Below are 19740 nucleotides of genomic sequence, written 5' to 3'. Positions count from 1 at the left end.
AGGGTTAATTTCTTTATATATATGTATCACAGTAAATATTTGTATAAAAACGAAAGAGAAATAGAGATGTCTTTAAGTAAATTATTGCTTTTAAAGAAACTTCTATGATTGTACAGTGTTACCTGGGAGAATAGAATAATATATACAGATGTATTTTTAAAGTGCTGCGTAGGAGGATGTGAATGGGGCTGGGGAGTGCATAGTGAGGGGGGGGGATCACACCCTCCCCAGCCCCCCCATTCACGCACCCCCTTCCCTGAACCCCCCTAGTGAGGATCTAGCCCTGGCGAGTTGTCCTATATATACTGTATAGTCCTCGTCCTGGCCATGGACCACGCTGGTACATAGTGTATAAATATTATTTTTGCCTACCTGTGAGTGCTCTGAGCTACTGGTCTTTTTCCCTACCGTCAGGGAGCGTTGGGAATGCTGCCCAGCCGCAGTTTCAACCACATGAATTGTCAAAGATGGGGAGAAAAGAGCCCAAAAGTGGTGTTTGTTCGGCGTTTGGGTCCCCCGGAGGGGCTGGGAAGGCACAGGGATGCTCTCGGGGTGTGGGTTTTGGTGTCGGTCGTGGCAGGGGTGGAGCGGGATCCTGGTGGGAAGGGGCTGGGAGCTGAGCGAGGGGACACGTCCTCCCCAAAACCAGCCATTTCCTCAGAGCTGAGGTTTGCTCCATCCATGGAGTTAACTCCGGCGTTACTCTTGATCCTTGGAGGATGGCAGAAGTCCGAGAAAGGAAAGAGCCTCTAATCCTCTTGGCCAGCATCCCGTAGGGATTGCCCTGTGCCCGGGGCTCAGGGCAGCCTCCGGCAGCAGCAGCCACCCTGGCCGGGGACCGGGGACCAGGGACTGGACCCGCTGCTGCTCCCACTTGGTTTCACCCCAAAAAGATGGACCCGTGAGAGCAGAAAGCAGCCGCATCCCTGTGCCCCAAAACCACCGGCTGGAAAGAGCATCCTCTGCTCACCCCTGGCAGACGGGGGGTGTCCTCCCCCTCGGCGGGTCCCCGGGGCCGGGAGCTGTGGGGCCGAGCCTTAGCTTCTCATAACCCAATTTAGTGCACTTAGTCTTTTAGGGCTGGGACAATCACTTAGCGCTTAACCTTTCGCGATTCGGTGCCTGCTTGACCTTCAAACCTTTTGTAGGAAGATGAATTCAGAGCCACCTTTTCTATCTTTAATAAGGCAGAACAAATACGTTTATTTTTAAACCCTCCTGCTCTTTCCTTTCCTCTCGTGCTGACAACCAAAAGAGTCCTCTGTGTCCCCCCCCCCACCCCCTCGCCATTTCTCTCTTGCACACCCAAACGAGCGTGTGGCAGCTGGGTCTGGTGCTCTGGCTGGACCCTGCTCTCCCACCCCCCCCAATTCAGGGATGCTGCCACGGGGGGGGTTGGCACAGGGCAGGATCCGACCACTTTAGGGCCAGGAGGGGACGTGGGACAATGCCCAGCCCGATGCCACCCGTCACCTCACTGAGCCCCAGCACCCACCAGCTGTGCACATCTCTCCTGCTACCCCCTCCTGGGGGGCTTCATCTTTTACTCCATCCCCCTCCAAAAAAAACACACCCCGGTGCTCCCCCAGGCTTGGCCCCCACACGGTTTGGGGACCGAGACCCGGCACCAGTTCACACGGGCAGGTTGGCAACTGGGAGCACTGGTTTCCCAGGGGTGAAAGGCAGAGTCGGTTCGCTGGGGCGGTGGTGAGGAGCAGCGATAGAGAAGCTGATGGACGCAATGAAAAGTATCTGTACCTTTTCCACCTCTGGTGTTTTCTCTGTCTCATTGCACATATATTTGAGATATATGTGACAATGTATATATATATTTGTAAAATGTATTTCAGATGACAAAAAACTGGCCAATTTTATGTTATTTTAAATATATTATATATATTATATATAAGAGTCTCCAAAAGATATAAATAGACTAGAGAAAATAATATAAATATGTAATAAATGTATTTTGATCTATTTAAAATATCTTGCGTCATGCTGTATATTTTAAAGATCATAGGGAAGTGGCTGCCTGTAGCAAACCTCAGGCATGGTTTCGAGTCTGTCAGTTGTCACACATAGAAGATAGATGTGCAGCAAACTGAGAGCAAGACTGGGGGGGCCAAAGGGACAAATACAGATGGTTTTTCGGAGCTTTTTAGCAAATGTGCACCCTGCTGCCTCGAGGTAAGAGCAGAAACCCCACACCTGGATTTTCCTTGTTATCCTTCAGGAGAGGAGAATTTTTCCTCTCTGCCAGGGAAGGGGCTGCAGGGATGCTCGGTGGGATGGGGGGCTCTGCAGGGTCCCCCCTCCCCGCTCAGCCCTGTGTGTGGGTGCTGTTGGCTCTGCTGTGCTGCCCCGATGGGTTTTCTCCAGGGGAGCGGATCGCTGCGGCTCAGCCATGCGGGGAGCCCGGAGATGGGAAAATGTGTCTGGAGCCCGGGCAGAAAGAGCCCAGTCATCCGAGACTGACCCAACAAATCTGCCCAGAGCGACCTTGGTCGCCCTTGGGCTCCACAAGGATCTATTTCCTATGGGCATGGCCTCCTCCGGGGACTTCAGGGGACACCGTGCCACGGCCAAGTGACAGTTTAAATGTCTTTAATGGTATGTCACGGCTGAAGGAAAGCGGAGCGAGTGTGTGGGATGCTATTTATGGAGAGGTTAATGGGCTGGTGGACATGGAGCCCCTGGATTTGCCATCCTGGATTTTCCTCCTGGTGTTTGCACCTGGCTGGGGCAGGGAGTGGGGCTTGTGTACCGAGATAACCTGGAGAAATCATTCATCATCCTTTCTCTGGATGGTCTGAATCCGGGTCAGGTGATCGGTGACTGATCGCTCCCACCCACCGACGACAGTCAGTTGGGTCCCATCAGCTCCATCCCTTCCCCCATTAGGGAGTTTTGTACTCATTAAAAAAAAAATCACTGCCAGCCACTCTCTCTAATCACCAAAGATAGGGCCGGGGCTAAGCATGATTTAAGAGTGCAGCCCGTTTAATTTATCAAAGGGGGAGACTGAGAGGTGACTTGATTACAGCATTTGTCATGGGGAGAATACACCGGTACAAAGAGGTAACTTAATCTACCAGGGAAAGGCATAATAACCACCTCTTCCTGGAAGCTGAAGCCAGACAAATCTGTCTTGGAAATAAGGAGCGATCTTTTAATAATGATTAGCTATTAGAACAAGCTACCAATCTCTGTCTCCTAATGCCTTTAAATCTGGACCAGATGCTTTTCTGGAAGCTTTTCTCTTGCTGAGGAGAGGAGCAGGGGGTTATTGGGGAAGGTAATGGCCTGTTACAGGCAGACGGGAGGTGAGATGGGAAAAAAAAACCTCCCTGCTCTCCTCCAAAACACGGGCTGGATCTCAGGAAGGAAAGTGCAGGGGATGCTCGTGCAGGGCCCTGCTGGTATCTCCCCGGGGGACAATCACTGGTCCCTGCAGCAGCTCCCACAGCTCTTGTGCCTCCTCTCCCAGGGCTCGCGTTGCCGCCCGGCAGTGACTCCTCGCGCAGCAGTTCGCGCTACAAAACCCATCGCTTCATTTGTGGAAGCATTTAATGATTGAGGAGCCGGCAGCTCCCCCGGGGATGGTTTCCACTGCCTCCAGAATTCCTCTCCTGGTGGCTGCTTGTAGCAGGAATCCCCAGGGAGCAGAGCTGAGGATGGCACCGCGGGGAATGTGCTACCAGGACGTTCGGTCCTTGCTTTATTTCCACTCCGACCACCCCCATCTTTGGGGTTAAACTGAAGGGTGGTGGTGTCTGGGAGCAGTGGGGATGGGAAGGCAGCAGCATCTTTGGGGTTAAACTGAAGGGTGGTGGTTCTGGGAGCAGTGGGGATGGGTAGGCAGTGACTGCTTTTCTGGGGAAGGACCTTGCTTACACCTTGCAGGGTGTTTTCAGTAGGATTGCTACCGATGGGCTGAGGTTGGGGCTGGTTTTGAGCTGGCAACCTCCACTTTTAAGACTCAAGATGTCCTTAAATGCTAATACCATCTTTAAACTCATCATTACACCCTTGCTGACTGCCTTCCTGCCTCTTTCTCTTTGGCTTCAGGGGATGGGGGCATCTCTCAGTGCCCTGCAGAGTTTTCTGGCCTCCCCAAAAGCAGGGTGTCTTTTGGCTTGGATGGGTTTGGCTCAAACACACCAAAATCTGAGGGTCTCAATACATCTTGATCAGGCAGAGGGCAGGCAGAGGGGCTGGGAGCTCTGGATTCCCACCAGGAGGGAGATGCCATGGGTTTGCACCTTGTGCTGCCCGTCCTGGCTGCATGTCCCAGGGCAGGACTTGCTGTGTCCCACTGACCAGAACCAGGACATCCTGCAGGGAAGGCACCACACTGATCTGGCTCCTGACAAATCCTCCCCAGCCATGCTAAGGTGATGCACATCTCAGAGGGGTGGAGGCAGGAACTTTGCCCTGGCCCCTCTGGAAACGCTGCTCCTCCACCCAGCCTGGACCCATCCTCTCTCTTGGCTGCTTCAAGAAGCTCAGACCCTACAAACCCCTCCATATTTGTTCCCTTGCCCACCCGAATTCTCCCAGCACCATTCCGGCTGGCCGGGAGCAGCTTGGGTACCGCAGGATACCCAGGGATGCTCAGTTGTCTCTGGGGGTAACCATAGTAACGGAGCAGCATCTCTGCTCTCCTGCCAGCAATTTGCTTTTTCATCCGGCATTAAGGTGGACCCTCTCCGACTCCTCTCTCCCCCTCCCTCTGCCCTGAATGATAACACCGAGATCTCTCCCACCCAGAGGCTGGCTCTCTGGCTCCTCGTGCCACATCCCACCCCACCCCACGCCGGGTTTCATCCCGCCACATCAGGGAATGCTGCCGGGGAATCGTCCCCCAGCATCCCGTGGGGATACAGGGAAGGCAGCAGCTGGAGATTCTCCTTAACACAGCTTTATAAGTGTGAGTGGGACAAAATTAGGGGTTTCCTTACACTTGTTGTTAAAAGGTCACTGTCAAGGTTAAAAACCTTAAATACTATTTATTTTTTTTTTTAAATTGTAAAAGGCCTCTATTAGTAATAACACACCGGCTTATTAATATGGATTGAATTTTTCAGCACCGAATGTAATTATCACCCGTTAAATACTTTGTTCACCTTTCACATTTCTCCCCGCTTGGGGAAGGCAAACACATGAGTCAGCGTCCCTTTTTCTGTCAGTTTCAGGCAGTTTCGGTGACAAGCCGTCGTGAATCAGCACAACGCTGCAAAGTTCAGGTCGCAAACGCTCACCACGAAGCTGCTGCCGGAGAAAAACAGTGATTTAAAAGAGGTGAAGGAGCCCCCCCACCCCCACCCCCCATCCTGACCCCAGGATTTTTAGGGAAAGAAAAACAAACACCCAAATGAACAAATTTGGAATCAAACTGGGCACGGCGGTGCTGCTCTAAGGGAAGATGAGCTGAAAGGTTTCTGATGGGATATCAGGGCTGGGGATGGGGAGGGAAGAGGAGCTGTGCCCGAGCTGGCAGATCAACACCCCTTCCCCAGACAGCCCACCCTTCCCCTCCTCTTCCCCTGCAGCTGGCACGTTTATTTTGGCAATACCTCATTAGCTTGTAATTAAGCCTTCTCCTCTTTGCTAGCGCCGCCTGATGACCCCAAGCATCACGCCTGTCCCCTTCCAGAGTCCCGTGTGGAGGTCTGGGACAGGGGTGAGGTGTTAAAGGGGAGGTGACCCCTAAAGCTTGTTATCCGGGGGCTGGCATCCCCACTTGGTGGGCTCGCTGTCCGTTTGGGTTGGTGGCTGACTCAGCCCCAGATGGTTGCTGCGAGGGTTTATATAACGGCATGTTTTGGTGGGGGCCGGGGACGCGGTGCGGCGAGGAGGTGGGCGCGGGGGCGAGGGAGGGAACAGAGCTAAAGATAAGCCTGGCAGCTCCGGCAGAGCTTCGCCAGGGCTGGTGGGAACCGGCAGGGAAAAGGCTGCTGGGGAGCGGGCACCGAGATCGCAGCCACCGGCAGCTCCAGGGCCACGGCTCCGCTCGCCCTCCCGGCTGCCTCGGGGGAAACAGCTTCGTATCCCAGGGAAAAACAGCTCCATATCCCAGGGAAAAACAGCTTCATATCCCAGGGAAAAACACCTTCATATCCCAGGGAAAAACAGCTTCACATCCCAGGGAGAAACAGCTTCCCATCCCTCTGCCAGCACCTGCTTTCTCCTTCCCGGTACCCACCGGCTGCTCAGCCACCGCTCACCTTTCCAGGCTCACCTTCCTGCAGCCGCCTGCAAACAGACCCAAAACCACTCCCCATTCCTTAAAATTCCATATTTTTTTTTTTCTCCCTGGTGTTTCATGACCTGGTGCAGCAGCGAAATGATTTTGCCTGGCTGCAGGACTGAACCAAACTACCTAGAGCCCCCTCCGCATCCTCCAGCCCTTTCACTCCCTCCTGTTCCCTCTGCTCACGATCGGATCAGAAAACTGATGTTTATTTCTCTTAAAGGGATGTTTTGGGTGACCTTTGACCTCTGTAGAAGTCTTCCTCTTTTGCCTGGTTTACAAATTCAGTGTAAAGACAAAGATGACCCTTGTTTTATGGGAGTTTTATTATTAATGCTTTGGAGATTTGCTAAATAAAACCAATTCTAATACAAAGGAAGGGCTGGGTGTGACGGCTTTTCTCAGGTGGGGCAGGTGGGAAGCTTGGGCAGGTAATTAATAACTCGAGACCCCGCTCTGCACCTGGGTGGGTGCTGCATGTCCCTCAGCACTGGGGTTCACCGTGAAACCCCTGGGATGGCTTTTATTTGGCTGGAGCTGCTCTCCAGAGGAGCGTTCCCCAACCCCAACGGGGCTGAACCTGGATTTCATCCCCAAACTCCTTTTTTGCCTTGTTTCATACCAAACCCACGGGCACAGGGGCAACTGTCCTGCATGGCCGGGGGTCCCTGCTGCAGGAGGGATGGAGAAGGTCCCTGGCCATGCCCCGGTGAGCGAGACGTCGCCGGCTGAGCCCTCCATACGGCAGCACCATAACGACGCCGGGTGTGGGGGCGACGGCAAGAACAGGCGCTCGGTGTCGGCAGGAGGAGCGCTGCGGGCTGGTAACAGAGCTCAGATGGTAGGGGGAAGTCCACAGCTCCTGATAATTAGGAGAAAGGCTAAATAAATCCTTTCGAAAAAGACAATGATGGGGGGAGAGAAGCTCAGGCCTGGGCTCCCGCCAGCGATGGGTTTGCAGAGCGCTGCCGCCCACGTTGGAGGGGAGCAGAGAGGGGCATCGTCCCCACAAGGTCGGGGTGACAAGGCTGAGGTGGCAGCAGAAGGCTATGGCAATGGCATCAGGTGGTTTCCAGCCCAGGTGGGGGGTGTCTGTGTGCTCCCCCTCCAGGGTTGGTCTCCACCCCACAGCCCCCTGTGCAGAGAGAACTGGATTTATAGGGAGCAGGAGTCTGGGGATTACTCCGCCGGAGTCTGACCAGCCCAAAATTGTTAAAAATCAGAATATCTGTAGCTCAAATCCAGCTTAAAAGTCAAACCAATCATCCAAACCATCTGCCTCGCCATCGAAGATAATACTACTTTTATTGTTTCCATAAGCTGCTAAGCAGCTTTTCAGCAAGAAAAACCCCTCTCTGCTGGGACATTTGCTGCGGTGGGACAGCAGGGTGACCTGCCCGGCAGCAGCCAGGTGCTGCTGGGATGGGGAAGGAGGGCACCATGAGGGGACAGGGGTGGAGGATGCAGTGCAGGGATGGGAGAGCAGGGACTGGGGTTTATTGCATTGTTCCACACCACGGAGGGGATAACAACTCACAGATGACTCCCCTGGAATCCCGCTGACGGACGAGGAGTTGAAGCACCAAGACACCCCAAAGGTGTCCCCTCCAAGACATCCCAAAACATTTCTGGAGGCTCTGGCAGCAGAGGGTGACTTGTGACAGGATGTAATGGGAGCTGCCCTTGCTGCTGCCCACCTGACCTTCTCCCAGAGGTATTATTAGCCTGCCAAGAGCCACCAGCCCCAGCCACGAGCTTTCCATCTGCAAGCTCTCCTCAGCTGTGGGCCAGGGAGAGGAGCTGTGCGTGATCCTCCCTCCCCAGGGAGATGCACCACCCTGAAGGCTTCAAGCCCCTTTCCAAAGCCTGCTCACTGATACCTGGAAGATCTCCATGCCCAGCAGAGAGACTAGCTTGTCCTGCCTCTTCTAGACCCTCCCTGAAGTAACTACCATGCAGGTCACGCTCTCCCAAAACATTGTCCCTCTCCCAAGACCTCACTCCAGCAGCCTCTAAAGCAATATAAGCTGATGTCTCTACGCTCTTTTCCTGCTTCTCCAGGTGACAAAAGCATAATCTCTCAAGCTCTTAACTGGCGTCCTTCCTGCCATATAATTAACCCCCCCTTGGCCCAGGGATTTCAAAATAGGACACGCACGGGTATGAAAAGTCTAAGTGATGTTATTTGCTCCAGCCCAGGAGAGCCTGACACGTGCTCAGGTTGAAGATGTGCCTGGGGTGAAAATTCCCTGTTGTCTGTGAGTTTGTATCGATGCTGTAAGAGCACAAGCACTTCTTAATGAAATCACCCCAGAGTCACTTACATCATACATCCACGCTGGCATCTGGCTGCTCCTCCCGGCTTCGCTCAGGAAGATCTTGCTCGGAGAGATTATTATCCCATGGGAAGACATACCTGCACCAAAACGGAGTTGTCGTCACATGGAAATAAGGAAGGAGAAAAGCTGTTAGATCAGCAAGCCAACAGGAAACTGTGCTTCTAAAGATCATCCAGCTTTTACTTTGCCTTATTTTAAGTGCCTGGCAGCGAGCTGGCCCCTCTTTTCCCCCGGGAGAGGCAGAGCTTTGCCAGCTCACATGAATCTGTCGTGGGATTTGCTACCTCCGTGCAGAGCCCCGGCTCCCAGAGCCGTGTGTCGGTGTAGAGGAGTCACCATTGCCACCTGGAAAGAGGCTTTGTAGCTGGCAGGGAGCATTTCAGTCCAGCTCAGGACAACAACTCGGGGGTCCAGGGCACTCCCTGGCAGCCCCAAGGTTGTCTCTGATTTTATTCCTCTTTTTGAGGACTCTCCTGGATGATTGGCTCCTCTGTGGCATCCAACCATGGCTCAGCAGGGAGTGTGCTGGGCTTCAGGGACGACCACATCCTTCATCACCACCCAGCCTCTGCCCTGGGCTCACCTGGGGGACCTGGCTTGCAGTTGTCAAAGCCACATCACTGATTTTTAATTAGGAAGAGCTGCAATTAGTGCAACACCAGCAGGGTGAGAGGAGAAGCCCTGGCCTGTCAGTTCTTGGCTGCTTTACAGTGTTAGGCTGCAAGGGCCCTGACACTTCCCCTAATACACCCAGAAAGACACGTTGCCTTGACTGTGACAGTCCAGTGACTGGGGGGTGCCTCGGCCCCCAGTATAAATCCTACCTGGACACACCTCACGTGTGACACAGCCAGCTCCCTTGGTTCAGCATTAAATATCTGCAGGATTTCATCCAGCAGAACAGTTAGGGAATCTTCCCCAAGTGAAAAGTGATGAGCGATACCCACAATTTTACTTTCCTGTGTGGGTTTGTGTCCGTTCCCCACCCAGCGAGGTGAGGGTTGTGCTGAGAGCGCAGAAGAGGACGGTACTTCGTGCCTGCATCCCTTCCAGCCCTGTGGATGAATGGTTGGTTCAGCATTAAATATCTGCAGGATTTCATCCAGCAGAGCAGTCGGGGAATCTTCCCCAAGTGAAAAGTGATGAGCGATACCCACAATTTTACTTTCCTGTGTGGGTTTGTGTCCGTTCCCCACCCAGCGAGGTGAGGGTTGTGCTGAGAGCGCAGAAGAGGACGGTACTTCGTGCCTGCATCCCTTCCACCGGCTGCTTCCAGCCCTGTGGATGAACACAGGCTCTTTGATCTCAACATCAGAGATATCCAAACACGGTGATCCAGGGAAAAACACAGCTGGGAGGCACCGGCAGGGTCAGTCCCTTAGGGCTGTGTGTTAGACTCAACGCAACTGTTGCCAGAGGGCTCCATACATTTCCATATGCCACAAGCCACAACGCGATCCCCGGAGGCCCAGCATCAACATAAAATCATCTGTTGTACACGTGACAACGAGCCACAGAAACCACAGGGAGCAGCAGGCGAGGCTGGGATTGTCACCATGTCCCTGCTGCTCAGGAGAACTCAGTCACGAGTTCCTGACGTGGGAGCGGGTACCAGGATGGCACTGGGCTGGCAGAGGGAGCTGCTTCCACACCGTCCATCCTCATCCTCCCGCTGCAAGAGGGAATTTTGCTGCTCCGAGCTGCAGAGAGCAGGTCCTCAGCTGTGCCCGGGCTGCAGATCACACTGGTGCCATTTCCGAGATGCTGGCAAGCATCCCCTCAAGAGGAAAGAAGCTCAGCCAAGCCTGAAGTGACCTGCTGGGGCAGGGTAGGCTCCTTCCACTCCGGCATCATGTGCTGGGATTTAGATAAAAGGGGATTCTTCGCAGGATGGGCTGACCCAGGGAGGGTGACGTTCACAATGCGCTGCTCGCAGACCACAGCTTGAATACTCCAGGGGTCAGGGTGAGCCCCAGCCTCCACCACGGAGCACTTGGCTCCCTTTGAAGTCAGGCTGGACCCGTGTGTGGAGTCACAAGACAGGGGTCTGGGCCCCTCGTGCCTATCAAGTGATGCTACACATCTCTAGCATGGTCTGGGCCACCAGCTGCGGCACAGCACCCCGGTCCCTCTCCTCATCCCACACCTGAATAATTAAGGTCTTGTTCTTCATGGTCCTACAGTACCACGTGCTGAACAAACCCCCAGCCCTCCCCACACCCCATCTTCCCAGATCCCAGCAGCTCTGCTCCTCTCCAGCGCAGAAGCCTGTGAGCTTCCTCCAGCCACGGCCACTCCTGTGCACTCCCTGGACTTTGATTAACTCCAGGCTCCTCTCTCTTCACAGCCTCCTGGGAAATAAAAACCTCCAGTGATGCAGATTGTTTCCAGCTGATGGAGAAAGCAGGGGGTGAACCTTCCAAGAAGGGGCTCTGCTGAGGCCGGGGATGGAGCCGGGATGCTTTCTGGTGCACAAGGTGTTCCTGTGCAGCCAAGGATGGTGGCAGCCAGTGGGGTGTCCCTGAACCTCCGTGGGTGCCTCCACGTCACTTGTGGGGAGCCGAGCCCAAGCCATACTGCTGGGGGATGTTTTCACTTAGAGCATCGCAGATGCCACAGCCTGAGGTTGGCTCTTCGCTGTAGCAGCTTCACGGGGTCCTTTTGGAAGAAGATATTTTGGGGGGGTCAGGAGGAAGAAGGCTCCAAAAATCCCTGCTCGGGACTGTGTCAAGTCTGGGATTGGTTCATCCCCCAGGTAGATGGCCCTGGGGTAGGCCTTGAACATGTTACATGGTGTGATCTAGATTTTAGGTTGATATATAGCAAAGGCTGGAAGGTTCAGCTCTGAAGGCTGGTCTGTGTGGCACAGCCAACCACCGTGCACTGGGAACGCACCACATCCCCGCAGCAGCGGGAGGGAGCAGGGGGAAAATACCCCATCCCAGTATCCCTCAGACTGGGCAGGACCACGAAACCAGCTTCTGCCCCAAGCCCCTGTGACTCAGTGCTTGCTGGACTCACCAAGAAGCCCAAGTTTCCTTGATGTGCCCCAGAGACCCTCAGTATTCACCGTCACGTCCATGACTGCTGAGGGGCAAGCTCAGAGATGGAGACATTGCATCCGGGAATGCCTGGGCTTCTCTGGCTCTGCCACAGTCTTTTGTGTGTCACCTTGGTCACATCCCTTAATACCCATGACCCAATTCACAGAATCGTAGTGGTTGGAAGGGACCTCAGAGATCATCGAGTCCAACCACAAAAAAAAAAACACCAAAAAACCCAAAAAAACAAACAAAAAAACCCCACAAAAAACACAAACCACCACCTAAACACACAACAACCACCAAACCAAAAACCATCACCCACCCACACAGCACCCCACCACAAACCAGTAATCTTGGGCACTAGAGCATGCCCTGAAGAACCATGTCTACACGTTTCTTAAATACCTCCAGGGATGGTGACTCCACCACCTCCCTGGGCAGCCCATTCCAATGCTGGATAACCCTTTCAGTAAAGAAATGTTTCCTAATATCCAACCTTAACTTCCCCTGGCGCAACGTGAAGCCATTACCAAATCAGAAACTGGTTTCCAGGTCCTAATCCCAGTGCCAAAGCACTAGTTTTGATTCCTCAGACTGCACTGCAAAGCTACAAAAAGCCAGGTCAAGTGGGAGCATGAGGGGTCCCCACCTGGTGAGAGAGCATCCCTTCTCCCACGAGCTGGTCACCAGACTGAGCTCAGCCAAGAGATAAGGACCCAGTAACGAGAGCGCAGCCACCCCACGTGCCTCCATCATCCCTGCCTGCTCATTACTCCCGTGGACATGTGCACACACAGCAACAGGACAGGCGATGCCAAGAGCTCCTTGGGCACCGTCACCTGATCTCCGCACCCCGCTCCAAGCCCGGACAAAAATAAATCCGGGAGCGAGCGCTGCAGCGAAACCGCGTTGGCAAAGCAGGCCCAGGCTGAGCCCATTGTTCCGGCGATAATGCTAGTTCCAGTGAGTGATCGGGGAGAAATGCAGATATTCCCCTCGCGCCTCTCCAGCCTCCTGCTGCAGAGAAACCACGGCTCAGCGGCCAGGAGCGGGTGGCAGCATTCGCCGCTGAGCAGAAAAGGACGTGGTTTTTTTTCCCCACCATGTGAATTTTCTTGTTGATAGAAGGTTCCTTCCTTGCGGGCGAGGCTGAAGTTTCCACAGGGCTTATTTTTCCCTTGGAAGTTTTGATTTGTTTAAGTAGAAGAGCAAAAAAACCCTCACCTTGTATCCTGAAAATTAAAAATCTGAAGTTCTGGCTCCCCCAGTTCTGGCAGAGCACATTGCCCCTGCTGTGCAGCATCCTTGTGCTACGTAAAATTGGCGTCTCCTTGCAGCCACCATGGTGTTTCCAAGCATGTAAAGAAATACCCATGGAAGAGCATGCTGAGCCCTGCCAAATTCGTTTCAGTTGTGACCTAAGTTGGTGCTTGGTTGCAAGGCTACAAAACCAATGTGGTAGCTGTGGCTTTGGCAGGAGAACTAAAGCTGTGGGATGAAGGGGACACCACAGAGTCCCACTGCAACAAGGGCTGAGGACAACCAGATATTTGTGGTCTTCTTCAGCACTCAACCAAGACACACCTGACATGGCCAGCCCTGCAGGAGGGATTCACCATTTCCCTGGGCTTTCACATTCCCTTGGGGGGGACTGCAAAGTTGCCCTCATATCCTTGATTTCTCCTGTGATGCAGAAATGCTACAGAGACTCTGTCCACAGGATCTTCACCTGCAGCCACTCCAGCACAGAATCTGGCTGAGGACATGTCCCGACCCTGCACAAAAAGCCTCATGAAGGCCCTGCCACAGGAGCCTCCCATCAGCAGAATGGAGAGATACGGGCATCAGCTGCACCTCCTGGTGCTCCAGGTGGCTTCCAAGGTCCCTGCCATGAGCAGAAGACATCAAAGTCCCACAGATGCGCGCTCCTTCCAAGCAGCCCAGCGTGCTCGCAGCCTGGCACGGCAATAAAACAGAAGAAAAAGCCAGATCTGAGCAGAAACATAAGAGCAGAGGCTGCAGCAATATGGTCCTGCAGAAAGCAAGAGCACAACCTCTTGGTTTCCCTTCCCTACCCTGCCTTCCAGTGTGCCTCAAGCTCCGAATGTCTCGGCTTTGGGAAGAGCGGATCTCCTGGTGTTTGCTGGGCCACAGTCCCATTCGCATCACGCGAACGGCAGCTTGAACTCCAGTGCATCCACCAAAGAGCCTCCTGCTTCTCCCAGCAACGTGCTGGGGAAATCACAAGGCATGGGGGGTGAGCAGCTCTCCTTGTCCCAGCATGGTCCTGGGACAAAACCCCTGCCTGTCCCCATCACGATGGCTTCATGTCCCTCTCCCCCAGGCCATACCTGGTTCTTCTTCTGAAGGCGTCATGACTTCACTGTCTATTTTTACCCAGCCCACTGCTAAGTAAAAGCAGAGTTGACACTGGCTTTTGTAAAAAAAAAAAAGAAAAAAAAAGAAAAAAAAGGCATTTTTCTTATTGTGTGGGAAAAGATCCATGGGTTGGGTTTTCTTTTTCTTCCCCCTTAACTTGGAGATCTCCCAAAGCAAACAAGTGCGGTTAACTGGAAAATAGGATGATTCACCAGTCCCCTGGGCAGATGGTACCCGGGTCCTCTATTCTCCAGCTCCTGGCAAGGGAAAATGCCCCCTATAAAACCTAAAATAAACAAACAATCCTATATCCATCATGGGATCTGTTTTGCAAAGCCGGCATGTCTTCAGTGACCTCCTGCATGTGCTCAGACCACTTGGTTCCTTCTGGTTTGGTGTCCTGCACCAGAGGGACAGCTTGGGGTGTGGAGGGACAGATCAGGGGTGCGGGAGGTTTCCAAGGGTTGCAGCCTGTGGATGCTGGGATCCAAGCAATGCACTGGGTTACATCCCCGAGCAAAGGGAAGGAGCTGCCCCAGGAGCTGGAGCAGAGCTGTTGCTGCATAACGAGGTGTCACCTCCTCCGCCGAGCATCTGCCATGCAATGCCCTTGCTCTGGGGTGGTGAGAAGATGCTGACATATAGAAAACCTGGACAGGAGATCCCTGTGGGTGAACAAACCGGGGGGGCAGAGCAATGAAGCAACATTGATCTTCCCTGCAGCCTCTGACATGTGCCACAGAGAGACCATTTTTGTCACGGTGTGACTCAAATCCCATCTGGAATCTGCTGTCCTTTTCAGAGACAGGGGAAGGCCTGTTTTTAACTGTCCCCAACTCCTCTCTTCCGTGGGCAATGGGACTGCTCAAGCTTATTTGTCCTTATTATATTCCCCTTACAGATACCCAAATTCTGTCCTCACCAGCAGCAGAGCTGTCACTGCAAGGTGGCCTCAGCTCAGGAGTGTCCTGAGCCAGCGATGCAGCAAAGTGAAGGGCTCTTGAGGGATGTTGGGGCATCACAACCCCTGAAGAACATCCCTTGGGGAAGTGCTGTTCATCACCAGTGTCCTTTCAAGGCAGGAGCTCTGATGGTGATAGTGGTGCTGCAAAAGTGTGGGGTGGAAACAGGAGCAGAGCAGGTCTTAGGGTGAGCCAGGAGTGAACTGCTCCCTGTTGAGATGCTGGTTCCAGGACATCAGGAGCTGGGCTGTGTTCAGGATCTGCCTTTCCCTGCCTGGGACATTAGGAGATGGCAGAGGAGCCCCAAGCACAGGCTGAGAGGCCAAATTCCCAGCACTTTAAAATTCCCCCTTGGAAGCTTTTTGGCTGCTGGAGGCCTGGGTTATTTCTGGCTGTGCTCGGCAGGAGCGTTTTTCTCTTGCTTCGTAGCAGGGCAGGGATGAACAAAGAGCTCAGCTCTGCCTCCGTGGGGACAAACCCGCCACCCTGGCAGCACCAACACGAGCTGTGTGCCCTCTCCCCACTCTCCAGGCCAGGGATGAGCTCCCCAGGGCGAGGATCAGTTCATGAACCACTCACTGCATGAGCCAGAAAACATGAAAGTTTCTTCCTTCCTCTCACCTTTAAATCAGATGTTTTCAGCCCACGGAGGCCAGCAGCTCCCCCTCCTCACACCGGGTCCCATTCTGCTCCCTGCACTCGCTTCTGTGTCCCTGCTGGAGCCAGATCAGAGGAGACATTTGGGTTGCAGAAATGCTTCAACTCCTAAGAGGGCTCCTGGGACAGAAAGAACAAGGTTTCTTAAGCAAACTAGAGACAATAAGCCTCAAAATAAGTGACAGCCACTTGCGGCGTCACCTCATTGCCCACATTGCCACAGATGCTCTGGACATTTTTACCAGCTCTGCCCTCCTTCTGTTGCCTTAGTATTTTATTCAGATGCACCCACTCACCCCCTCTCATGCCTTGGGGTGGGCAGCAACCTGCTGCCTCGGTGCCCACTCCTCCGCCTCTGCCCAAAGACAAGGCTGTGACAGCCACCAGGTCACCTCTGGGCATGCCTGGAGAGGGATTAATCCCATTTTTGATGCCAAGTATCTCAAATAAATTGTGCTGTTACAGGTTTAGAAAGAAACTACAGCCAGCACCCAGGAGCTCTGGTTTGGCAGCAATGTGGGCACCCACGGGGGCACACAAGGTGTTTGGGTCTGTGGGGTGAGGAATGCTTTTAGGGCTCCAATTGTTCCTTTGAATCCCACCCCAATGCTCCCAGTAAGGGGGCTGCGAAGTGCTGGCTCTGCAGAAAGCTCTGATTTTGCACAGAGAAGTTCAACAGAGCTAGGCTTGTCCTGGAAGGGTTAAACCCACCCAGTCCAGCCACCCAACTGGTCTTGGTATGGTGTTCAGCTGCAGCAGCAGGAAGGGGGTTGTAGCCCCTGCTCTTCACCGCCCACCCAGCTGTCCTGCCTGCTCCTCCCAGCCAGCTGAACAAGCACCCAGTGCTGGGGGATCCTGTGCTTAGTGGTCCCGGGGGCAGAGCTGTGAGGGAGGGGGGAAAGGCATTGGGTGAGGGAGGTGGGGGGGAGAGATGCAGTAGTGACCTTAGCCCTGGCATCTGGAGCAGGGTGGGTGGCTGGAATGAGGTGGGTGGTCTCTGATCCACACCACATCCCTGGAAAGGGCAGAGATGTCCACTCCAAACCTCCCTGTGCTGGCCAAAGTGCAAACATCCCAGGTTTGGGATCTGGGGCTACCAAGATTCACTCTGGTCACTAACTTTTTCTGGCTTTGCTGCAGCTCAGAGCGCATTGATCTGGCACCCAGGATCCCAAACTGCCCCACAATTCACCTCAAACTCAGCCCCAGGAATTCCTCATTTGGGCCAAGTCCCCAGCTGAGCCACAGTAACCTGGTAGACACCAGTTCACATCTTTCCAGAGGGCTCAAGGCAGCTGGAGGGCCCTTTGGTCAAGCACCAGCCAGTGTGTGGTGGCAGCTCCCGTGGACAGTGGGAGCCTCTGATGGTGGCTGCTGGGGTGGGAAGGCTGTGTCTCCTGGGTAGAAGAGTCAGTACAGCATCAGGTAGTCCTGGGCATCTGTGTGCCGTTGTGATAACCCCATGAGAGCTGCTCCTTTAACCCTTCCTCTCCCAGACCTTGCTCAAAGGGAAGGGGAGTTGGGGAAGAGGAGACAACAGCCCGTTTTAGCCAAAGCTCCCAGTGCAGACCCCTGGAGGAGACCATTACCGCCACAGGCTTCCCACAGACAAGGACCCTCTCCCTGTAATAGTCTAAAATGGGGTCCAACACCAAGCCCCACGAGATGCCAAGAGACATGGGCACTCTCCTCATGTCCCCATTCCATCACACCTCCTGCCTCTGCTGTCAGCTTCTGCCCTCCATGGAAATTTGCTATTTTTCCCCTGATAACAAACTCTTCCCAGCACTGGGTGTAACTGCAGCTGCCCTGGAGCGCTTCAGCCTCCCAGCATCAATCCATCTCCCAGACTTAGTGTCACGAGTGCATCATGGAAAATAGTATTGATCCAGCAAGGTGGTGACTTAATTTGAGGGCTCTAATGAGGCAGTGATTTAACCTTATTACACAAAGGTAAGTAGAGCTGCTGGGTGCCCTGTGCCAGGGGGGGCACTTGGTTCTGCTGTTGCCTGGCACCTCATGTGGGAAGGTGCCTCCAAGGACATGTTGGTGTTAGGGAAGGGCTGGGGTTGTGGTGTCCGGAGCTGAGTCACCACCTCATAATGGAGTGTCCAGGCTCTTGATGTGCCCAAAGTCACAGGGGAGTTCAGATCCAGCACAACCCTCTGAGATGCATCTCTCAGCATTGCTCTCTCTAGTGCTTCCCTCTATCTCCTGGCTTCTTCCTCCCCACCCACCTCTAGGAAGCCTCTTAGTGCCAAGTTAATGTACTGTCTGAAAACAGAATGTCCTGTCTTCACAAGAGGGTAGAAAACACAGGAGAGAGTACCCATTAGGAGAATTTCAGCCTTCCACCAACTCACTTTACATCCCTGATGAAGTTCTTTAACTCGATTTCCCTATTAATGCATCATGCTGACATGAACATCCCTTAACTCAAATGTATTTGCCCTCCCTTCTCTCAGGCTGTGCAGCTTAGCTGTCTGGGTATCTCCTTTGGGTCTGCTGGGCTTTTGGGACACAACCAGGACAGACCTGGGGGTTCCTAAGACTAAAGCACTGCTGTGGGATGGAACCAAGAGCCCCAGCTGTGCCCAAAAGCAGCCAGAAGGGCAGTGGGGGCAGCTGGGGTGCTCCTCACTTGTGAGCAGCAAGGCAGCAGGCAGTGCAAGGAGAGGAGCTACAGCCTTTACTTACCTATGGGCTGGGGAACATGTCCTCTGTGGCCTGGGGCAGCTCACAGTTACACCAGCAGCTCAGTTCTACAAATCATCAGGGTGATGACTTTAATTCTGAGTCCTCTCCAGCTGATGGCAATGATTTTTCCAACCACCCTGACCACAAGCTCGCAGTATCAGCCTCTACCATGCGGAGTCCAACAGAGCCTGATCTTTCCTGGACTCCTGAGACACGACCAACCATCCTCTGTCACCTCCAGAAGCATTTCCTCTCCTCAGCTGGAAGCAGGTGCAGGCTCCTGATAACTCTTCTTTCTGTCCACAAAGGAAATGGGGCGTGAGAACAATCCTGTAGAGGCGCAGGGTGACAGCCCTGCTCCCACCCATCTGAACTCAGACCTGCAGATGACTCTTCCCTGCTCTCTGCCAGGCCTGGGAAAGTCAGATACTGGGAGTAGAAAACAAACACTTAAACCTCCCTAAGCCAATGATCCCGTTGATGTCTCAGCACAACCTAACAACAAGGATCTCCTCCTCCTCACAGCTGGTGGAGGCAGGACACAAGCACATGTTGGTACAACTGTCCCTGCCAGCTACAAGAGGTCTCAGCACATGGAGAGCAAAGTTATTGCTCTCACCAGTCACGACAGGTGCTGGTATCTCTGGGACATTACAGAGCTATATTGTCCTATGAGTTCTTGGCGTAACCCACCTCAGAAGCTTGTGAAGATACTTGGGACATTACAGAGCTATATTGTCCTATGACAATATAACCCATCTCAGAAGCTTGTGAAGATACCGTCTTAATGGTCTCAGAGCAGGTGGGTGGATGCAACACCCTGAGGTTCAAATGCTCTTCCCAGCTGTGTATCAGCATCATCCTGGCTCTCCTGCTCCAGGACATCCGGGCAGTGAACATGGATCCCCAAGGAGAAGGGTAGCATAGACCTGGAAGCCACATGTGAAAAAAACCAAACCCAACCCAAACCAAAAATCTGCAACAACAAACCAGAAAAACTCCCAGAAACTGGGAAAAAATCACCAAGCGAAGGGAAGAAGCAAAAAAGTCTCTGCCTTCTAGTCCTTCAGGCAGGTATCATCTATAACGGACACAGATCTCCTACAAAACCTGGGCAACTTCATCCCTTCTCACACGTGCATGCAGGAAGAGTGGACCACCAAGGAGAGGGTCAGGGAAGGATCGCCTCCTCCACTCTTTCCTCCCACCCATCACCAGCCAGGGCTAGCAAGGACAAGGAGCAGGGTTAGGGGGCTTTCTCTAAAAGCAGGGACTGGAGACACCATGCTCTCTCCTGGTTAACCACCAAACCCAATGCACTTGTCTCTGCAGATTCACCAAAGAGTCACTGCTTCAGAGCCACGTTCTCCCAAACAGCCTCCCCTCACCGCCTCCTGCGTGCAGAGACT

General features: G+C 53.6%; 1 long non-coding RNA gene across 2 annotated transcripts; it reads right to left on the bottom strand.

Moving 5' to 3' along the window:
* Nucleotides 1-3809: 3809 nt before the first annotated feature.
* On the bottom strand, nt 3810-18621 carry LOC106884817. Of its 2 annotated transcripts, none has more exons than XR_001411296.1 (5): nt 18332-18621; nt 15599-15754; nt 8578-8669; nt 6876-7115; nt 3810-5271 (listed from the first exon to the last, which is right to left on the bottom strand). It is a non-coding gene; the product is annotated as an uncharacterized LOC106884817 (long non-coding RNA). The 2 variants fall into 2 exon arrangements; XR_001411297.1 differs by having other exon boundaries at nt 3810-5268.
* Between the last annotated feature and the right edge of the window lie 1119 nt (nt 18622-19740).

The sequence above is a fragment of the Calidris pugnax genome, unplaced genomic scaffold, assembly GCF_001431845.1.
Source record: "Calidris pugnax isolate Ruff unplaced genomic scaffold, ASM143184v1 scaffold17, whole genome shotgun sequence".
NCBI lineage: Eukaryota > Metazoa > Chordata > Aves > Charadriiformes > Scolopacidae > Calidris > Calidris pugnax.
The sequence above is the reverse complement of the archived record's forward strand: the minus strand, read 5'-3'. Positions and strand labels throughout refer to the sequence as shown.